Below are 24,004 nucleotides of genomic sequence, written 5' to 3'. Positions count from 1 at the left end.
TTCCTAATTAATGACATGTAGCTTACTTGGATATTATGAAATAAGAAACAGAATTACATATTATTTGTAAAGAATATTTCCTAATTAATGACATGTAGCTTACTTGTATATTCTAAAATAAGAAACAGAATTACATATTATTTGTAAAGAATATTTCCTAATTAATGACATGTAGCTTGCTTGTATATTCTAAAATAAGAAACAGAATTACATATTATTTGTAAATAATATTTCCTAATTAATGACATGCAGCTTACTTGTATATTCGAAAACAAGAAACAGAATTACATATTATTTGTAAAGAATATTTCCTAATTAATGACATGAAGATTACTTGTATATTCTAAAATGAGAAAAAGAATTACATATTATTTGTAAAGAATATTTCCTAATTAATGACATGAAGCTTACTTGTATATTCTAAAATAAGAAACAGAATTACATATTATTTGTAAAGAATATTTCCTAATTAATGACATGCAGCTTACTTGTATATTCTAAAATAAGAAACGGAATTACATATTATTTGTAAAGAATATTTCCTAATTAATGACATGAAGCTTACTTGTATATTCTAAAATAAGAAACAGAATTACATATTATTTGTAAAGAATATTTCCTAATTAATGACATGCAGCTTACTTGTATCTATCTATAATTCCAGTAATCTCTGTATGTGTGTTTGTTTGTTTGTTTGTTTGTTTGTCTGTGACCGCTGTTTCTCGACAACCACGGGTCCGATATACTTGAAACTTGCCAGGTATATTGCTGGGGACCCGAGGATGTGCCTTTTCAAGGTTTCATATTAATCGGACAATTACTTACCGAGCTATGTCCAAAAAACGATTCAACCAATCAGAGAGCAGCGAGCTATCGCGTGTGCCGAACGTGGCGAACACACTCTGCCTCGGACGGCACATTTGAGAGCGTATTCATTTATTTCACGTTGGCAAACTATGTTGCCGCTATGTTGGCGTTAAACGATGTTTTAAAACTAATTAAAACTACTTTGCGATTCATCGTAACTGCGATTCGTAACTGCCATTCGCTTTGGCTTTGCGAATGGACCAAACCATTTCATGTAAATAGAGGGGGGGGATTGTCACCGTACTCGCAAGCCGTTCGCTTTGGACCAAACCATTTCATGTAAATAGAGGGGGGGGGATATAATTTTAGATATAGATATAGTAGGGGCATGCCCTAGTATTCTAAAATAAGAAACAGAATTACATATTATTTGTAAAGAATATTTCCTAATTAATGACATGTAGCTTACTTGTATATTCTAAAATAAGAAACAGAATTACATATTGTTTGTAAAGAATATTTCCTAATTAATGACATGTAGCTTACTTGTATATTCTAAATTAAGAAACAGAATTACATATTATTTGCAATTTTTTTTTCCTAATTAATGACATGTAGCTTACTTGTATATTCTAAAATAAGAAACAGAATTACATATTATTTGCAAAGAATATTTCCGAATTAATGACATGGAGCTTACTTGTATATTCTAAAATAAGAAACAGAATTACATATTATTTGTAAAGAATATTTCCTAATTAATGACATGTAGCTTACTTGTATATTCTAAAATAAGAAACAGAATTACATATTATTTGCAAAGAATATTTCCAAATTAATGACATGTAGCTTTCTTGAAAATTCCAAAATAAGAAACAGAATTACATATTACATATTCCGAATTACATATTACAATATTCTGGAATATTTCCAGAATTACATATTATTTGTAAAGAATATTTCCTCATTCATGACATGTAGCTTACTTGTATATTCTAAAATAAGAAACAGAATTACATATTGTTTGTAAATAATATTTCCTAATTAATGACATGTAGCTTACTTGTATATTCTAAAATGAGAAACAGAAAAAAATATGAATGAATGATCGTTTTAAGGCCATTTTTCCCCGCTAGAGCGGGGGTTAGCCTTGCGGGCCCCATGACAATCATGGTTCCCTGTTTGAGGCAATGTTTTTTTATGGCCGGATGCCCTTCCTAACGCCAACCTTTGGTCGCCTCTTACGATGCGCAGGGATATGGTGTACCTATTCTAAACCGGGTACACACCGTTACAGAATTACAGAATTACAGCACCGTTACAGAATAACACACCGTTACAGAATTAAAATAAGAAACAGAATTACATATTATTTGTAAAGAATATTTCCTAATTAATGACATGTAGCTTACTTGTATATTCTAAAATAAGAAACAGAATTCCATATTATTTGTAAAGAATATTTCCTAACTAATGACATGTAGCTAACTTGTATATTCTAAAATAAGAAACAGAATTACATATTATTTGTAAAGAATATTTCCTAATTAATGACATGTAGCTAAATTGTATATTCTAAAATAAGAAACAGAATTACATGTTATTTGTAAAGAATATTTCCTAATTAATGACATGTAGCTTACTTGTATATTCTAAAATAAGAAACAGAATTACATATTATTTGTAAAGAATATTCCCTAATTAATGACATGTAGCTTACTTGTATATTCTAAAATATGAAACAGAATTACATATTATTTGTAAAGAATATTTCCTAATTAATGACATGTAGCTTGCTTGTATATTCTAAAATAAGAAACAGAATTACATATTATTTGTAAATAATATTTCCTAATTAATGACATGTAGCTTACTTGTATATTCTAAAACAAGAAACAGAATTACATATTATTTGTAAAGAATATTTCCTAATTAATGACATGAAGCTTACTTGTATATTCTAAAATAAGAAAAAGAATTACATATTATTTGTAAAGAATATTTCCTAATTAATGACATGTAGCTTACTTGTATATTCTAAAATAAGAAAAAGAATTACATATTATTTGTAAAGAATATTTCCTAATTAATGACATGAAGCTTACTTGTATATTTTAAAATAAGAAACAGAATAACATATTATTTGTAAAGAATATTTCCTAATTAGTGACATGTCGCTTACTTGTATATTCTAAAATAAGAAACAGAATTACATATTATTTGTAAAGAATATTTCCTAATTAGTGACATGTCGCTTACTTGTATATTCTAAAATAAGAAACAGAATTACATATTATTTGTAAAGAATATTTCCTAATTAATGACATGTAGCTTACTTGTATATTCTAAAATAAGAAACAGAATTACATATTATTTGTAAAGAATATTTCCTAATTAATGACATGTAGCTTACTTGTGTATTCTAAAATAAGAAACAGAATTACATATTATTTGTAAAGAATATTTCCTAATTAATGACATGTAGCTTACTTGGACATTATGAAATAAGAAACAGAATTACATATTATTTGTAAAGAATATTTCCTAATTAATGACATGTAGCTTACTTGTATATTCTAAAATAAGAAACAGAATTACATATTATTTGTAAAGAATATTTCCTAATTAATGACATGTAGCTTACTTGTATATTCTAAAATAAGAAACAGAATTACATATTATTTGTAAATAATATTTCCTATTTAATGACATGTAGCTTACTTGTATATTCTAAAACAAGAAACAGAATTACATATTATTTGTAAAGAATATTTCCTAATTAATGAAATGAAGCTTACTTGTATATTCTAAAAGAAGAAACAGAATTACATATTATTTGTAAAGATTATTTCGTAATTAATGACATGCAGCTTACTTGTATATTCTGAAATAAGAAACAGAATTACATATTATTTGTAAAGAATATTTCCTAATTAATGACATGTAGCTTACTTGTATATTCTAAAATAAGAAACAGAATTACATATTATTTGTAAAGAATATTTCCTAATTAATGACATGTAGCTTACTTGTATATTCTAAAATAAGAAGCAGAATTACATATTATTTGTAAAGAATATTTCCTAATTAATGACATGTAGCTTACTTGTATCTTCTAAAATAAGAAACAGAATTACATAATATTTGTAAAGAATATTTCCTAATTAATGACATGTAGCTTACTTGTGTATTCTAAAATAAGAAACAGAATTACATATTATTTGTAAAGAATATTTCCTAATTAATGACATGTAGCTTACTTGGATATTATGAAATAAGAAACAGAATTACATATTATTTGTAAAGAAGATTTCCTAATTAATGACATGTAGCTTACTTGTATATTCTAAAATAAGAAACAGAATTACATATTATTTGTAAAGAATATTTCCTAATTAATGACATGTAGCTTGCTTGTATATTCTAAAATAAGAAACAGAATTACATATTATTTGTAAATAATATTTCCTAATTAATGACATGCAGCTTACTTGTATATTCGAAAACAAGAAACAGAATTACATATTATTTGTAAAGAATATTTCCTAATTAATGACATGAAGCTTACTTGTATATTCTAAAATGAGAAAAAGAATTACATATTATTTGTAAAGAATATTTCCTAATTAATGACATGAAGCTTACTTGTATATTCTAAAATAAGAAACAGAATTACATATTATTTGTAAAGAATATTTCCTAATTAATGACATGCAGCTTACTTGTATATTCTAAAATAAGAAACAGAATTACATATTATTTGTAAAGAATATTTCCTAATTAATGACATGAAGCTTACTTGTATATTCTAAAATAAGAAAAAGAATTACATATTATTTGTAAAGAATATTTCCTAATTAATGACATGTAGCTTACTTGTATATTCGAAAACAAGAAACAGAATTACATATTATTTGTAAAGAATATTTCGGAATTAATGACATGAAGCTTACTTGTATATTCTAAAATAAGAAAACAGAATTACATATTATTTGTAAAGAATATTCCCTAATTAATGACATGTAGCTTACTTGTATATTCGAAAACAAGAAACAGAATTACATATTATTTGTAAAGAATATTTCCTAATTAATGACATGAAGCTTACTTGTATATTCTAAAATAAGAAAAAGAATTACATATTATTTGTAAAGAATATTTCCTAATTAATGACATGTAGCTAAATTGTATATTCTAAAATAAGAAACAGAATTACATATTATTTGTAAAGAATATTTCCTAATTAATGACATGTAGCTAAATTGTATATTCTAAAATAAGAAACAGAATTACATATTATTTATAAAGAATATTTCCTAATTAATGACATGTAGCTTACTTGTATATTCTAAAATAAGAAACAGAATTCCATATTATTTGTAAAGAATATTTCCTAACTAATGACATGTAGCTAACTTGTATATTCTAAAATAAGAAACAGAATTACATATTATTTGTAAAGAATATTTCCTAATTAATGACATGTAGCTTACTTGTATATTCTAAAATAAGAAACAGAATTACATATTATTTGTAAAGAATATTCCCTAATTAATGACATGAAGCTTACTTGTATATTCTAAAATGAGAAAAAGAATTACATATTATTTGTAAAGAATATTTCCTAATTAATGACATGAAGCTTACTTGTATATTCTAAAATAAGAAACAGAATTACATATTATTTGTAAAGAATATTCCCGAATTAATGACATGTAGCTTACTTGTATATTCTAAAATAAGAAACGGAATTACATATTATTTGTAAAGAATATTTCCTAATTAATGACATGAAGCTTACTTGTATATTCTAAAATAAGAAACAGAATTACATATTATTTGTAAAGAATATTTCTTAATTAATGACATGCAGCTTACTTGTATATTCTAAAATAAGAAACAGAATTACATATTATTTGTAAAGAATATTTCCTAATTAATGACATGTTGCTTACTTGTATATTCTAAAATAAGAAACATAATTACATATTATTTGTAAAGAATATTTCCTAATTAATGACATGTAGCGTACTTGTATATTCTAAATTAAGAAACAGAATTACATATTATTTGCAATTTTTTTTTCCTAATTAATGACATGTAGCTTACTTGTATATTCTAAAATAAGAAACAGAATTACATATTATTTGCAAAGAATATTTCCGAATTAATGACATGGAGCTTACTTGTATATTCTAAAATAAGAAACAGAATTACATATTATTTGTAAAGAATATTTCCTAATTAATGACATGTAGCTTACTTGTATATTCTAAAATAAGAAACAGAATTACATATTATTTGCAAAGAATATTTCCGAATTAATGACATGTAGCTTTCTTGAAAATTCAAAAATAAGAAACAGAATTACATATTACATATTCCGAATTACATATTACAATATTCTGGAATATTTCCAGAATTACATATTATTTGTAAAGAATATTTCCTCATTAATGACATGTAGCTTACATGTATATTCTAAAATAAGAAACAGAATTACATATTGTTTGTAAATAATATTTCCTAATTAATGACATGTAGCTCACTTGTATATTCTAAAATAAGAAACAGAAAAAAATATGAATGAATGATCGTTTTAAGGCCATTTTTCCCCGCTAGAGCGGGGGTTAGCCTTGCTGGCCCCATGACAATCATGGTTCCCTGTTTGAGGCAATGTTTTTTTATGGCCGGATGCCCTTCCTGACGCCAACCTTTGGTCGCCTCCTACGATGCGCAGGGATACGGTGTACCTATTCTAAACCGGGGTACACACCATTACAGAATTACAGAATTACAGCACCGTTACAGAATAACACACCGTTACAGAATTAAAATAAGAAACAGAATTACATATTATTTGTAAAGAATATTTCCTAATTAATGACATGTAGCTTACTTGTATATTCTAAAATAAGAAACAGAATTCCATATTATTTGTAAAGAATATTTCCTAACTAATGAAATGTAGCTAACTTGTATATTCTAAAATAAGAAACAGAATTACATATTATTTGTAAAGAATATTTCCTAATTAATGACATGTAGCTAAATTGTATATTCTAAAATAAGAAACAGAATTACATATTATTTGTAAAGAATATTTCCTAATTAATGACATGTAGCTTACTTGTATATTCTAAAATAAGAAACAGAATTACATATTATTTGTAAAGAATATTCCCTAATTAATGACATGAAGCTTACTTGTATATTCTAAAATGAGAAAAAGAATTACATATTATTTGTAAAGAATATTTCCTAATTAATGACATGAAGCTTACTTGTATATTCTAAAATAAGAAACGGAATTACATTTTATTTGTAAAGAATATTTCCTAATTAATGACATGAAGCTTACTTGTATATTCTAAAATAAGAAACAGAATTACATATTATTTGTAAAGAATATTTCTTAATTAATGACATGCAGCTTACTTGTATATTCTAAAATAAGAAACAGAATTACATATTATTTGTAAAGAATATTTCCTAATTAATGACATGTAGCTTTCTTGTATATTCTAAAATAAGAAACAGAATTACATATTATTTGTAAAGAATATTTCCTAATTAATGACATGTAGCTTACTTGTATATTCTAAATTAAGAAACAGAATTACATATTATTTGCAATTTTTTTTTCCTAATTAATGACATGTAGCTTACTTGTATATTCTAAAATAAGAAACAGAATTACATATTATTTGTAAAGAATATTTCCTAATTAATGACATGTAGCTTACTTGGATATTATGAAATAAGAAACAGAATTACATATTATTTGTAAAGAATATTTCCTAATTAATGACATGTAGCTTACTTGTATATTCTAAAATAAGAAACAGAATTACATATTATTTGTAAAGAATATTTCCTAATTAATGACATGTAGCTTGCTTGTATATTCTAAAATAAGAAACAGAATTACATATTATTTGTAAATAATATTTCCTAATTAATGACATGCAGCTTACTTGTATATTCGAAAACAAGAAACAGAATTACATATTATTTGTAAAGAATATTTCCTAATTAATGACATGAAGCTTACTTGTATATTCTAAAATGAGAAAAAGAATTACATATTATTTGTAAAGAATATTTCCTAATTAATGACATGAAGCTTACTTGTATATTCTAAAATAAGAAACAGAATTACGTATTATTTGTAAAGAATATTTCCTAATTAATGACATGCAGCTTACTTGTATATTCTAAAATAAGAAACAGAATTACATATTATTTGTAAAGAATATTTCCTAATTAATGACATGAAGCTTACTTGTATATTCTAAAATAAGAAAAAGAATTACATATTATTTGTAAAGAATATTTCCTAATTAATGACATGTAGCTTACTTGTATATTCGAAAACAAGAAACAGAATTACATATTATTTGTAAAGAATATTTCGTAATTAATGACATGAAGCTTACTTGTATATTCTAAAATAAGAAAACAGAATTACATATTATTTGTAAAGAATATTCCCTAATTAATGACATGTAGCTTACTTGTATATTCGAAAACAAGAAACAGAATTACATATTATTTGTAAAGAATATTTCCTAATTAATGACATGAAGCTGACTTGTATATTCTAAAATAAGAAAAAGAATTACATATTATTTGTAAAGAATATTTCCTAATTAATGACATGTAGCTAAATTGTATATTCTAAAATAAGAAACAGAATTACATATTATTTGTAAAGAATATTTCCTAATTAATGACATGTAGCTAAATTGTATATTCTTAAATAAGAAACAGAATTACATATTATTTGTAAAGAATATTTCCTAATTAAAGACATGTAGCTTACTTGTATATTCTAAAATAAGAAACAGAATTCCATATTATTTGTAAAGAATATTTCCTAACTAATGACATGTAGCTAACTTGTATATTCTAAAATAAGAAACAGAATTACATATTATTTGTAAAGAATATTTCCTAATTAATGACATGTAGCTTACTTGTATATTCTAAAATAAGAAACAGAATTACATATTATTTGTAAAGAATATTCCCTAATTAATGACATGAAGCTTACTTGTATATTCTAAAATGAGAAAAAGAATTACATATTATTTGTAAAGAATATTTCCTAATTAATGACATGAAGCTTACTTGTATATTCTAAAATAAGAAACAGAATTACATATTATTTGTAAAGAATATTCCCAAATTAATGACATGTAGCTTACTTGTATATTCTAAAATAAGAAACGGAATTACATATTATTTGTAAAGAATATTTCCTAATTAATGACATGTAGCTTACTTGTATATTCTAAAATAAGAAACAGAATTACATATTATTTGTAAAGAATATTTCCTAATTAATGACATGTAGCTTACTTGTATATTCTAAATTAAGAAACAGAATTACATATTATTTGCAATTTTTTTTTCCTAATTAATGACATGTAGCTTACTTGTATATTCTAAAATAAGAAACAGAATTACATATTATTTGCAAAGAATATTTCCGAATTAATGACATGGAGCTTACTTGTATATTCTAAAATAAGAAACAGAATGACATATTATTTGTAAAGAATATTTCCTAATTAATGACATGTAGCTTACTTGTATATTCTAAAATAAGAAACAGAATTACATATTATTTGCAAAGAATATTTCCGAATTAATGACATGTAGCTTTCTTGAAAATTCCAAAATAAGAAACAGAATTACATATTACATATTCCGAATTACATATTACAATATTCTGGAATATTTCCAGAATTACATATTATTTGTAAAGAATATTTCCTCATTAATGACATGTAGCTCACTTGTATATTCTAAAATAAGAAACAGAATTACATATTGTTTGTAAATAATATTTCCTAATTAATGACATGTAGCTTACTTGTATATTCTAAAATAAGAAACAGAAAAAAATATGAATGAATGATCGTTATAAGGCCATTTTTCCCCGCTAGAGCGGGGGTTAGCCTTGCTGGCCCCATGACAATCATGGTTCCCTGTTTGAGGCAATGTTTTTTTATGGCCGGATGCCCTTCCTGACGCCAACCTTTGGTCGCCTCCTACGATGCGCAGGGATACGGTGTACCTATTCTAAACCGGGGTACACACCATTACAGAATTACAGAATTACAGCACCGTTACAGAATAACACACCGTTACAGAATTAAAATAAGAAACAGAATTACATATTATTTGTAAAGAATATTTCCTAATTAATGACATGTAGCTTACTTGTATATTCTAAAATAAGAAACAGAATTCCATATTATTTGTAAAGAATATTTCCTAACTAATGAAATGTAGCTAACTTGTATCTATCTATAATTCCAGTAATCTCTGTCTGTACGTTTGTACGTTTGTCTGTGACCGCTGTTTCTCGACAACCACGGGTCCGATATACTTTTAACTTGCCAGGTATATTGCTGGGGACCCGAGGATGTGCCTTTTCAAGTTTTCATATTAATCGGACAATTACTTACCGAGCTATGTCCAAAAAACGATTCAACCAATCAGAGAGCAGCGAACTATCGCGTGTGCCGAACGTGGCGGGCACACTCTGCCTCGGATGGCACATTTGAGAGCGTATTCATTTATTTCACGTTTGCAAACTATGTTGGCGTTAAACTATGTTTTACAACTAATAAAAACGAATTTGCGATTCATTCGCTTTCCTGCGCGTTTGTGCACGCGATGGCGATTTCTTTACCAAACTCCGGAAGCCGTTCGCTTTGGACCAAACCATTGCATGTAAATAGAGGGGGGGGGGGATTGTCACCACTCGCAAGCCGTTCGCTTTGGACCAAACCATTTCATGTAAATAGAGGGGGGGGGATATAATTTTAGATATAGATATAGTACGGGCATGCCCTAGTATTCTAAAATAAGAAACAGAATTACATATTATTTGTAAAGAATATTTCCTAATTAATGACATGTAGCTAAATTGTATATTCTAAAATAAGAAACAGAATTACATATTATTTGTAAAGAATATTTCCTAATTAATGACATGTAGCTTACTTGTATATTCTAAAATAAGAAACAGAATTACATATTATTTGTAAAGAATATTCCCTAATTAATGACATGAAGCTTACTTGTATATTCTAAAATGAGAAAAAGAATTACATATTATTTGTAAAGAATATTTCCTAATTAATGACATGAAGCTTACTTGTATATTCTAAAATAAGAAACAGAATTACATATTATTTGTAAAGAATATTCCCTAATTAATGACATGTAGCTTACTTGTATATTCTAAAATAAGAAACGGAATTACATATTATTTGTAAAGAATATTTCCTAATTAATGACATGAAGCTTACTTGTATATTCTAAAATAAGAAACAGAATTACATATTATTTGTAAAGAATATTTCTTAATTAATGACATGCAGCTTACTTGTATATTCTAAAATAAGAAACAGAATTACATATTATTTGTAAAGAATATTTCCTAATTAATGACATGTAGCTTACTTGTATATTCTAAATTAAGAAACAGAATTACATATTATTTGCAATTTTTTTTTCCTAATTAATGACATGTAGCTTACTTGTATATTCTAAAATAAGAAACAGAATTACATATTATTTGCAAAGAATATTTCCGAATTAATGACATGGAGCTTACTTGTATATTCTAAAATAAGAAACAGAATTACATATTATTTGTAAAGAATATTTCCTAATTAATGACATGTAGCTTACTTGTATATTCTAAAATAAGAAACAGAATTACATATTATTTGCAAAGAATATTTCCGAATTAATGACATGTAGCTTTCTTGAAAATTCCAAAATAAGAAACAGAATTACATATTACATATTCCGAATTACATATTACAATATTCTGGAATATTTCCAGAATTACATATTATTTGTAAAGAATATTTCCTCATTAATGACATGTAGCTTACTTGTATATTCTAAAATAAGAAACAGAATTACATATTGTTTGTAAATAATATTTCCTAATTAATGACATGAAGCTTACTTGTATATTCTAAAATAAGAAACAGAAAAAAATATGAATGAATGATCGTTTTAAGGCCATTTTTCCCCACTAGAGCGGGGGTTAGCCTTGCGGGCCCCATGACAATCATGGTTCCCTGTTTGAGGCAATGTTTTTTTTATGGCCGGATGCCCTTCCTGATGCCAACCTTTGGTCGCCTCTTACGATGCGCAGGGATACGGTGTACCTATTCTAAACCGGGGTACACACCGTTACAGAATTACAGAATTACAGCACCGTTACAGAATAACACACCGTTACAGAATTAAAATAAGAAACAGAATTACATATTATTTGTAAAGAATATTTCCTAATTAATGACATGTAGCTTACTTGTATATTCTAAAATAAGAAACAGAATTCCATATTATTTGTAAAGAATATTTCCTAACTAATGACATGTAGCTAACTTGTATATTCTAAAATAAGAAACAGAATTACATATTATTTGTAAAGAATATTTCCTAATTAATGACATGTAGCTAAATTGTATATTCTAAAATAAGAAACAGAATTACATATTATTTGTAAAGAATATTCCCTAATTAATGACATGTAGCTTACTTGTATATTCTAAAATAAGAAACGGAATTACATATTATTTGTAAAGAATATTCCCTAATTAATGACATGTAGCTTACTTGTATTTTCTAAAATAAGAAACAGAATTACATATTATTTGTAAAGAATATTTCCTAATTAATGACATGCAGCTTACTTGTATATTCTAAAATAAGAAACAGAATTACATATTATTTATAAAGAATATTTCCTAATTAATGACATGTAGCTTACTTGTATATTCTAAAATAAGAAACAGAATTACATATTATTTGTAAACAATATTTCCTAACTAATGACATGTAGCTAAATTGTATATTCTAAAATAAGAAACAGAATTACATATTATTTGTAAAGAATATTTCCTAATTAATGACATGTAGCTTACTTGTATATTCTAAAATAAGAAACAGAATTACATATTATTTGTAAAGAATATTCCCTAATTAATGACATGTAGCTTACTTGTATATTCTAAAATAAGAAACAGAATTACATATTATTTGTAAACAATATTCCCTAATTAATGACATTTAGCTTACTTGTATATTCTAAAACAAGAAACAGAATTACATATTATTTGTAAAGAATATTTCCTCATTAATGACATGAAGCTTACTTGTATATTCTAAAATAAGAAACAGAATTACATATTATTTGTAAACAATATTTCCTCATTAATGACATGAAGCTTACTTGTATATTCTAAAATAAGAAACAGAATTACATATTATTTGTAAAGAATATTTCCTAATTAATGACATGCAGCTTACTTGTATATTCTAAAATAAGAAACAGAATTACATATTATTTGTAAAGAATATTTCCTAATTAATGACATGTAGCTTACTTGTATATTCTAAAATAAGAAACAGAATTACATATTATTTGTAAAGAATATTTCCTAATTAATGACATGTAGCTTACTTGTATATTCTAAATTAAGAAACAGAATTACATATTATTTGCTATTTTTTTTTCCTAATTAATGACATGTAGCTTACTTGTATATTCTAAAATAAGAAACAGAATTACATATTATTTGCAAAGAATATTTCCGAATTAATGACATGTAGCTTTCTTGAAAATTCCAAAATAAGAAACAGAATTACATATTACATATTCTGAATTACATATTACAATATTCTGGAATATTTCCAGAATTACATATTATTTGTAAAGAATATTTCCTCATTAATGACATGTAGCTTACTTGTATATTCTAAAATAAGAAACAGAATTACATATTGTTTGTAAATAATATTTCCTAATTAATGACATGTAGCTTACTTGTATATTCTAAAATAAGAAACAGAATTACATATTATTTGTAAAGAATATTTCCTAATTAATGACATGTAGCTTACTTGTATATTCTAAATTAAGAAACAGAATTACATATTATTTGCAATTTTTTTTTCCTAATTAATGACATGTAGCTTACTTGTATATTCTAAAATAAGAAACAGAATTACATATTATTTGCAAAGAATATTTCCGAATTAATGACATGGAGCTTACTTGTATATTCTAAAATAAGAAACAGAATTACATATTATTTGTAAAGAATATTTCCTAATTAATGACATGTAGCTTACTTGTATATTCTAAAATAAGAAACAGAATTACATATTATTTGCAAAGAATATTTCCGAATTAATGACATGTAGCTTTCTTGAAAATTCCAAAATAAGAAACAGAATTACATATTACAATATTCTGGAATATTTCCAGAATTACATATTATTTGTAAAGAATATTTCCTAATTAATGACATGTAGCTTACTTGTATATTCTAAAATAAGAAACAGAATTACATATTATTTGTAAAGAATATTCCCTAATTAATGACATGTAGCTTACTTGTATATTCTAAAATAAGAAACGGAATTACATATTATTTGGAAAGAATATTCCCTAATTAATGACATGTAGCTTACTTGTATTTTCTAAAATAAGAAACAGAATTACATATTATTTGTAAAGAATATTTCCTAATTAATGACATGCAGCTTACTTGTATATTCTAAAATAAGAAACAGAATTACATATTATTTATAAAGAATATTTCCTAATTAATGACATGTAGCTTACTTGTATATTCTAAAATAAGAAACAGAATTACATATTATTTGTAAATAATATTTCCTAATTAATGACATGTAGCTTACTTGTATATTCTAAAACAAGAAACAGAATTACATATTACAATATTCTGGAATATTTCCAGAATTACATATTATTTGTAAAGAATATTTCCTAATTAATGACATGTAGCTTACTTGTATATTCTAAAATAAGAAACAGAATTACATATTATTTGTAAATAATATTTCCTAATTAATGACATGTAGCTTACTTGTATATTCTAAAACAAGAAACAGAATTACATATTATTTGTAAAGAATATTTCCTAATTAATGACATGAAGCTTACTTGTATATTCTAAAATAAGAAACAGAATTACATATTATTTGTAAAGAATATTTCCTAATTAATGACATGTAGCTTACTTGTATATTCTAAAATAAGAAACAGAATTACATATTATTTGCAAAGAATATTTCCGAATTAATGACATGTAGCTTTCTTGAAAATTCCAAAATAAGAAACAGAATTACATATTACATATTCCGATTTACATATTACAATATTCTGGAATATTTCCAGAATTACATATTATTTGTAAAGAATATTTCATCATTAATGACATGTAGCTTACTTGTATATTCTAAAATAAGAAACAGAAAAAAATATGAATGAATGATCGTTTTAAGGCCATTTTTCCTCGCTAGAGCGGGGGTTAGCCTTGCGGGCCCCATGACAATCATGGTTCCCTGTTTGAGGCAATGTTTTTTTTATGGCCGGATGCCCTTCCTGACGCCAACCTTTGGTCGCCTCTTACGATGCGCAGGGATACGGTGTACCTATTCTAAACCGGGGTACACACCGTTACAGAATTACAGAATTACAGCACCGTTACAGAATAACACACCGTTACAGAATTAAAATAAGAAACAGAATTACATATTATTTGTAAAGAATATTTCCTAATTAATGACATGTAGCTTACTTGTATGTTCTAAAATAAGAAACAGAATTCCATTTTATTTGTAAAGAATATTTCCTAATTAATGACATGTAGCTAAATTGTATATTCTAAAATAAGAAACAGAATTACATATTATTTGTAAAGAATATTTCCTAATTAATGACATGTAGCTTACTTGTATATTCTAAAATAAGAAACAGAATTACATATTATTTATAAAGAATATTCCCTAATTAATGACATGTAGCTTACTTGTATATTCTAAAATAAGAAACAGAATTACATATTATTTGCAAAGAATATTTCCGAATTAATGACATGTAGCTTTCTTGAAAATTCCAAAATAAGAAACAGAATTACATATTACAATATTCTGGAATATTTCCAGAATTACATATTATTTGTAAAGAATATTTCCTAATTAATGACATGTAGCTTACTTGTATATTCTAAAATAAGAAACAGAATTATATATTATTTGTAAAGAATATTCCCTAATTAATGACATGTAGCTTACTTGTATATTCTAAAATAAGAAACGGAATTACATATTATTTGTAAAGAATATTCCCTAATTAATGACATGTAGCTTACTTGTATTTTCTAAAATAAGAAACAGAATTACATATTATTTGTAAAGAATATTTCCTAATTAATGACATGCAGCTTACTTGTATATTCTAAAATAAGAAACAGAATTACATATTATTTATAAAGAATATTTCCTAATTAATGACATGTAGCTTACTTGTATATTCTAAAATAAGAAACAGAATTACATATTATTTGAAAACAATATTTCCTAATTAATGACATGCAGCTTACTTGTATATTCTAAAATAAGAAACAGAATTACATATTATTTGTAAAGAATATTTCCTAATTAATGACATGTAGCTTACTTGTATATTCTAAAATAAGAAACAGAATTACATATTATTTGTAAAGAATATTTCCTAATTAATGACATGTAGCTTACTTGTATATTCTAAATTAAGAAACAGAATTACATATTATTTGCAATTTTTTTTCCTAATTAATGACATGTAGCTTACTTGGATATTATGAAATAAGAAACAGAATTACATATTATTTGTAAAGAATATTTCCTAATTAATGACATGTAGCTTACTTGTATATTCTAAAATAAGAAACAGAATTACATATTATTTGTAAAGAATATTTCCTAATTAATGACATGTAGCTTACTTGTATATTCTAAAATAAGAAACAGAATTACATATTATTTGTAAAGAATATTTCCTAATTAATGACATGTAGCTTACTTGTATATTCTAAAACAAGAAACAGAATTACATATTATTTGTATAGAATATTTCCTAATTAATGACATGAAGCTTACTTGTATATTCTAAAAGAAGAAACAGAATTACATATTATTTGTAAAGATTATTTCCTAATTAATGACATGTAGCTTACTTGTATATTCTGAAATAAGAAACAGAATTACATATTATTTGTAAAGAATATTTCCTAATTAATGACATGTAGCTTACTTGTATATTCTAAAATAAGAAACAGAATTACATATTATTTGTAAAGAATATTTCCTAATTAATGACATGTAGCTTATTTGTATATTCTAAAATAAGAAACAGAATTACATATTATTTGTAAAGAATATTTCCTAATTAATGACATGAAGCTTACTTGTATATTCTATGATAAGAAACAGAATTACATATTATTTGCAATTTTTTTTTCCTAATTAATGACATGTAGCTTACTTGTATATTCTAAAATAAGAAACAGAATTACATATTATTTGCAAAGAATATTTCAGAATTAATGACATGGAGCTTACTTGTATATTCTAAAATAAGAAACAGAATTACATATTATTTGTAAAGAATATTTCCGAATTAATGACATGTAGCTTTCTTGTATATTCCAAAATAAGAAACAGAATTACATATTACATATTCCGAATTACATATTACAATATTCTGGAATATTTCCAGAATTACATATTATTTGTAAAGAATATTTCCTCATTAATGACATGTAGCTTACTTGTATATTCTAAAATAAGAAACAGAATTACATATTGTTTGTAAATAATATTTCCTAATTAATGACATGTAGCTTACTTGTATATTCTAAAATAAGAAACAGAAAAAAATATGAATGAATGATCGTTTCAAGGCCATTTTCCCCCGCTAGAGCGGGGGTTAGCCTTGCGGGCCCCATGACAATCATGGTTCCCTGTTTGAGGCAGTGTTTTTTTATGGCCGGATGCCCTTCCTGACACCAACCTTTGGTCGCCTCTTACGATGCGCAGGGATACGGTGTACCTATTCTAAACCGGGGTACACACCGTTACAGAATTACAGAATTTCACTCACTTTCCTTTCACTCACTCACCGCAGGCAGGTAGGTGGTCTTTCTGTCTTCTACCGACTCCTCTCCGGCCTTGCTCCCCCAGCTCTCTCTGTGCTCTGTCCCCCAAATATTCCTACAGGTCGCACAAGATCTGCCAGCAACCCTCTGATGGTTAAACTGCCGAAATCTCGGCTCTCTGCTCACCTTCACTCTTTCATTCCTCTTTTCTCCCGCCTGTGGAACAAACTCCCACACTCCCTTCAATCCCTCTCCTCCCTCCAGGTCTTTAAAACAGCTGTTCACCACCATCTCTTATCTTCCCCCATCCATAACCTTGATCTTTTCTACCCCCACTAATTCACCCCAGATCCACCTTGTTTGAAATTCCAACTTATTTCCTGGAAATCCTGGCAGTGTCCATATGTTTATACCTCTCCCACCCCCCCCCTTCACATGCCTCCCCCCCTTCACATGCCTCCCCCCCTTCACATGCCTCCCCCCCAAAGCCCTCTCCCTCCCACAGATCTCTCCATGTCTCCATGTCTCTCGGTCCCTGCTCTCAAATGTTGTGTTTGTGTCCTTCCCCCTCTCTCCCCATCTTGTCTACCGCTCCCGATGTTATTTGTTTTATGTGTCTGTTTGTCTTTCTGTGTGATTAATGTTCGCTCTTTCACGAGCCTCGATCTTGTATACAAAAAAAAAAAAAAAAAAAAAAAAAAATTACAGCACCGTTACAGAATAACACACCGTTACAGAATTAAAATAAGAAACAGAATTACATATTATTTGTAAAGAATATTTCCTAATTAATGACATGTAGCTTACTTGTATATTCTAAAATAAGAAACAGAATTCCATATTATTTGTAAAGAATATTTCCTAACTAATGACATGTAGCTAACTTGTATATTCTAAAATAAGAAACAGAATTACATATTATTTGTAAAGAATATTTCCTAATTAATGACATGTAGCTTACTTGTATATTCTAAAATAAGAAACAGAATTACATATTATTTGCAAAGAATATTCCCCAATTAATGACATGTAGCTTACTTGTATATTCTAAAATAAGAAACGGAATTACATATTATTTGTAAAGAATATTCCCTAATTAATGACATGTAGCTTACTTGTATATTCTAAAATAAGAAACAGAATTCCATATTATTTGTAAAGAATATTCCCTAACTAATGACATGTAGCTTACTTGTATATTCTAAAATAAGAAACAGAATTACATATTATTTGTAAAGAATATTCCCTAATTAATGACATGTAGCTAAATTGTATATTCTAAAATAAGAAACAGAATTACATATTATTTGCAAAGAATATTTCCTAATTAATGACATGTAGCTTACTTGTATATTCTAAAATAAGAAACAGAATTACATATTATTTGTAAAGAATATTCCCTAATTAATGACATGTAGCTTACTTGTATATTCTAAAATAAGAAACGGAATTACATATTATTTGTAAAGAATATTCCCTAATTAATGACATGTAGCTTACTTGTATTTTCTAAAATAAGAAACAGAATTACATATTATTTGTAAAGAATATTTCCTAATTAATGACATGCAGCTTACTTGTATATTCTAAAATAAGAAACACAATTACATATTATTTATAAAGAATATTTCCTAATTAATGACATGTAGCTTACTTGTATATTCTAAAATAAGAAACAGAATTACATATTATTTGTAAACAATATTTCCTAACTAATGACATGTAGCTAACTTGTATATTCTAAAATAAGAAACAGAATTACATATTATTTGTAAAGAATATTTCCTCATTAATGACATGAAGCTTACTTGTATATTCTAAAATAAGAAACAGAATTACATATTATTTGTAAAGAACACTTCCTAATTAATGACATGTAGCTTACTTGTATATTCTAAAATAAGAAACAGAATTACATATTATTTGTAAACAATATTCCCTAATTAATGACATGTAGCTTACTTGTATATTCTAAAACAAGAAACAGAATTACATATTATTTGTAAAGAATATTTCCTCATTAATGACATGAAGCTTACTTGTATATTCTAAAATAAGAAACAGAATTACATATTATTTGTAAAGAATATTTCCTAATTAATGACATGTAGCTTATTTGTATATTCTAAAATAAGAAACAGAATTACATATTATTTGTAAAGAATATTTCCTCATTAATGACATGTAGCTTACTTGTATATTCTAAAATAAGAAACAGAATTACATATTATTTGTAAAGAATATTTCCTAATTAATGACATGTAGCTTACTTGTATATTCTAAAATAAGAAACAGAATTACATATTATTTGAAAAGAATATTTCCTTATTAATGACATGTAGCTTATTTGTATATTCTAAAATAAGAAACAGAATTACATATTATTTGTAAAGAATATTCCCTAATTAATGACATGTAGCTTACTTGTATATTCTAAAATAAGAAACAGAATTACATATTATTTGTAAAGAACACTTCCTAATTAATGACATGTAGCTTACTTGTATATTCTAAAATAAGAAACAGAATTACATATTATTTGTAAAGAATATTTCCTAATTAATGACATGTAGCTTACTTGTATATTCTGAAATAAGAAACAGAATTACATTTTATTTGTAAAGAATATTTCCTAATTAATGACATGTAGCTTACTTGTGTATTCTAAAATAAGAAACAGAATTACATATTATTTGTGAAGAATATTTCCTAACTAATGACATGTAGCTTACTTGTATATTCTAAAATAAGAAACAGAATTCCATATTATTTGTAAAGAATATTTCCTAATTAATGACATGTAGCTTTCTTGTATATTCCAAAATAAGAAACAGAATTACATATTACATATTCCGAATTACATATTACAATATTCTGGAATATTTCCAGAATTACATATTATTTGTAAAGAATATTTCCTAATTAATGACATGTAGCTTACTTGTATATTCTAAAGTAAGAAACAGAATTACATATTATTTGTAAAGAATATTTCCTAATTAATGACATGTAGCTTACTTGTATATTCTAAAATAAGAAACAGAATTACATATTGTTTGTAAATAATATTTCCTAATTAATGACATGTAGCTTACTTGTATATTCTAAAATAAGAAACAGAATTACATATTATTTGTAAAGAATATTTCCTAATTAATGACATGTAGCTTACTTGTATATTCTATTATAAGAAACAGAATTACATATTATTTGCAATTTTTTTTTCCTAATTAATGACATGTTGCTTACTTGTATATTCTAAAATAAGAAACAGAATTACATATTATTTGCAAAGAATATTTCCGAATTAATGACATGGAGCTTACTTGTATATTCTAAAATAAGAAACAGAATTACATATTATTTGTAAAGAATATTTCCTAATTAATGACATGTAGCTTATTTGTATATTCTAAAATAAGAAACAGAATTACATATTATTTGTAAAGAATATTTCCTAATTAATGACATGTAGCTTATTTGTATATTCTAAAATAAGAAACAGAATTACATATTATTTGCAAAGAATATTTCCTAATTAATGACATGTAGCTTACTTGTATATTCTAAAATAAGAAACAGAATTACATATTATTTGTAAAGAATATTCCCTAATTAATGACATGTAGCTTACTTGTATATTCGAAAATAAGAAACGGAATTACATATTATTTGTAAAGAATATTCCCTAATTAATGACATGTAGCTTACTTGTATTTTCTAAAATAAGAAACAGAATTACATATTATTTGTAAAGAATATTTCCTAATTAATGACATGCAGCTTACTTGTATATTCTAAAATAAGAAACACAATTACATATTATTTATAAAGAATATTTCCTAATTAATGACATGTAGCTTACTTGTATATTCTAAAATAAGAAACAGAATTACATATTATTTGTAAACAATATTTCCTAACTAATGACATGTAGCTAACTTGTATATTCTAAAATAAGAAACAGAATTACATATTATTTGTAAAGAATATTTCCTCATTAATGACATGAAGCTTACTTGTATATTCTAAAATAAGAAACAGAATTACATATTATTTGTAAAGAACACTTCCTAATTAATGACATGTAGCTTACTTGTATATTCTAAAATAAGAAACAGAATTACATATTATTTGTAAACAATATTCCCTAATTAATGACATGTAGCTTACTTGTATATTCTAAAACAAGAAACAGAATTACATATTATTTGTAAAGAATATTTCCTCATTAATGACATGAAGCTTACTTGTATATTCTAAAATAAGAAACAGAATTACATATTATTTGTAAAGAATATTTCCTAATTAATGACATGTAGCTTATTTGTATATTCTAAAATAAGAAACAGAATTACATATTATTTGTAAAGAATATTTCCTCATTAATGACATGAAGCTTACTTGTATATTCTAAAATAAGAAACAGAATTACATATTATTTGTAAAGAATATTTCCTAATTAATGACATGTAGCTTATTTGTATATTCTAAAATAAGAAACAGAATTACATATTATTTGTAAAGAATATTCCCTAATTAATGACATGTAGCTTACTTGTATATTCTAAAATAAGAAACAGAATTACATATTATTTGTAAAGAACACTTCCTAATTAATGACATGTAGCTTACTTGTATATTCTAAAATAAGAAACAGAATTACATATTATTTGTAAAGAATATTTCCTAATTAATGACATGTAGCTTACTTGTATATTCTGAAATAAGAAACAGAATTACATATTATTTGTAAAGAATATTTCCTAATTAATGACATGTAGCTTACTTGTATATTCTAAAGTAAGAAACAGAATTACATATTATTTGTAAAGAATATTTCCTAATTAATGACATGTAGCTTACTTGTATATTCTAAAATAAGAAACAGAATTACATATTGTTTGTAAATAATATTTCCTAATTAATGACATGTAGCTTACTTGTATATTCTAAAATAAGAAACAGAATTACATATTATTTGTAAAGAATATTTCCTAATTAATGACATGTAGCTTACTTGTATATTCTAAAATAAGAAACAGAATTACATATTATTTGTAAACAATATTCCCTAATTAATGACATGTAGCTTACTTGTATATTCTAAAACAAGAAACAGAATTACATATTATTTGTAAAGAATATTTCCTCATTAATGACATGAAGCTTACTTGTATATTCTAAAATAAGAAACAGAATTACATATTATTTGTAAAGAATATTTCCTAATTAATGACATGTAGCTTATTTGTATATTCTAAAATAAGAAACAGAATTACATATTATTTGTAAAGAATATTTCCTCATTAATGACATGAAGCTTACTTGTATATTCTAAAATAAGAAACAGAATTACATATTATTTGTAAAGAATATTTCCTAATTAATGACATGTAGCTTATTTGTATATTCTAAAATAAGAAACAGAATTACATATTATTTGTAAAGAATATTCCCTAATTAATGACATGTAGCTTACTTTTATATTCTAAAATAAGAAACAGAATTACATATTATTTGTAAAGAACACTTCCTAATTAATGACATGTAGCTTACTTGTATATTCTAAAATAAGAAACAGAATTACATATTATTTGTAAAGAATATTTCCTAATTAATGACATGTAGCTTACTTGTATATTCTGAAATAAGAAACAGAATTACATTTTATTTGTAAAGAATATTTCCTAATTAATGACATGTAGCTTACTTGTATATTCTAAAATAAGAAACAGAATTACATATTATTTGTGAAGAATATTTCCTAACTAATGACATGTAGCTTACTTGTATATTCTAAAATAAGAAACAGAATTCCATATTATTTGTAAAGAATATTTCCTAATTAATGACATGTAGCTTTCTTGTATATTCCAAAATAAGAAACAGAATTACATATTACATATTCCGAATTACATATTACAATATTCTGGAATATTTCCAGAATTACATATTATTTGTAAAGAATATTTCCTAATTAATGACATGTAGCTTACTTGTATATTCTAAAGTAAGAAACAGAATTACATATTATTTGTAAAGAATATTTCCTAATTAATGACATGTAGCTTACTTGTATATTCTAAAATAAGAAACAGAATTACATATTGTTTGTAAATAATATTTCCTAATTAATGACATGTAGCTTACTTGTATATTCTAAAATAAGAAACAGAATTACATATTATTTGTAAAGAATATTT

The sequence above is a fragment of the Myxine glutinosa genome, chromosome 3 (genome assembly GCF_964187855.1).
Source record: "Myxine glutinosa chromosome 3, kmMyxGlut1.1, whole genome shotgun sequence".
NCBI lineage: Eukaryota > Metazoa > Chordata > Myxini > Myxiniformes > Myxinidae > Myxine > Myxine glutinosa.
The sequence above is the reverse complement of the archived record's forward strand: the minus strand, read 5'-3'. Positions refer to the sequence as shown.